Source organism: Budorcas taxicolor, chromosome 7 (genome assembly GCF_023091745.1).
Source record: "Budorcas taxicolor isolate Tak-1 chromosome 7, Takin1.1, whole genome shotgun sequence".
NCBI lineage: Eukaryota > Metazoa > Chordata > Mammalia > Artiodactyla > Bovidae > Budorcas > Budorcas taxicolor.
This window is the reverse complement of record NC_068916.1, coordinates 25,001,612-25,003,059: the sequence shown is the minus strand read 5'-3', so window position 1 is coordinate 25,003,059 and position 1,448 is coordinate 25,001,612.

Sequence of the window (1,448 nt, the reverse complement as noted above, 5' to 3'; positions counted from 1 at the left end):
AGTGGGTAGCCTTTCCCTTTTCCAGGTGATCTTCGCAACCCAGGGATGGAACCCAGGTCTCCCGCATTGCAGGTGGATTCTTTACCAGCTGAGCCACAAGGGAAGCCCAAGAATACTGGAGTGGGTAGCCTATCTCTTCTCCAGCAGATCTTCCTGACCCAGAATTGAACCACATGGTCATGACCTAACATGGAATTAAATCGAGAAGTAAACTCAAATGGTGAGTGGTCCCTCACCTCTGCTTCCTGACTCCTCTGTTTTGGGACTTGTCCATATCTATTGTCCTCTGGTACTAGGCCCACCAAGTGCTCGGCCATATGCCCTCAAATTTACCTTTCTTAGCCGCTGACGCTACGTTCTCAGATAGAAGTAGACGTTCTACTTGCTCGTGGGAGATTAGCGCAGAACTTTTCATCCACTAAGTGCAGTTCAGGAAGGATGTTAAATGCTAGCAGGAGTTCATTTGTCAGGGCGTAAGGGGTTTGCCCAGAAGTCCGAATCCCTGATAGTGTTCTTTCACCCTGTGAAACCACCTTGACCTTAGATATCACTTATTAGTATTTTGTTAATCTGTTAGTCGTAAAAATACCATCCTAATCACAGATGCTAAAATGTGTCTCGGAGTAAATGTTTGTGCTGTTTTCCCTTAAGAGTTTCTTAAAGCAAATTAAACAGATGAATATGAATTTATATAAATTCATGAGTAAATAATGTGTGTGTATGTGGGTATATATATATACACACATATAAACATCCCCATATTTCCTGTAATTTGCTATAAAAATAGAGGTTACTTTCAAGTAGTGGGTTTTGCATGGACTGTTTAAATTATCGTGCCAAGTTGTGTTTATTGTCTTGTGTCATGGAGACACAGGACAGTGGAGACATATCTATCATGTTGAAAAAATGTGCTGGGATAAAAAAGCAAGAAGACGGCTATACTCGGTAATGAAACACTAAAGACTGGTTTTGTAAACTCATCACAGATTGATGTACTTTGTGTTTCTTATTCCTCAAAGAGTTTTGTTTGCTTTATTATGAAGTTTTATTGATGAAAGAGCAATGGAAGAGAAAGCCCCTTTTAACAAGTTTTTAAATATGGTTTTAATTCAGAGCTTAGCATGTTGCTTGGCCCACTGGATTAAGTTCTGCCTTTGGCAGGCTGTGTGAGACTAAGACACTCATTTCACCCAGCCTCACACATTTATCAATAAGTTTACTCAGCTTGCAGTTGTTCAGTCATAAGATTCCATCATTGATAGAAAAATTACACTGTTGAATGTAGCTCCCTCTTTTATAGATGACGAATCTGAGGCCCAGATGGGTAGATGATTTGCCTTAAATGAGATCAAAACTATGTCACTGATTCTCATCCCAGACCTTAACTGTATACTTTAACTACAGCCCTTGCATTTTTACAGAGTGTAACACATGTCTAATTGTTCTAA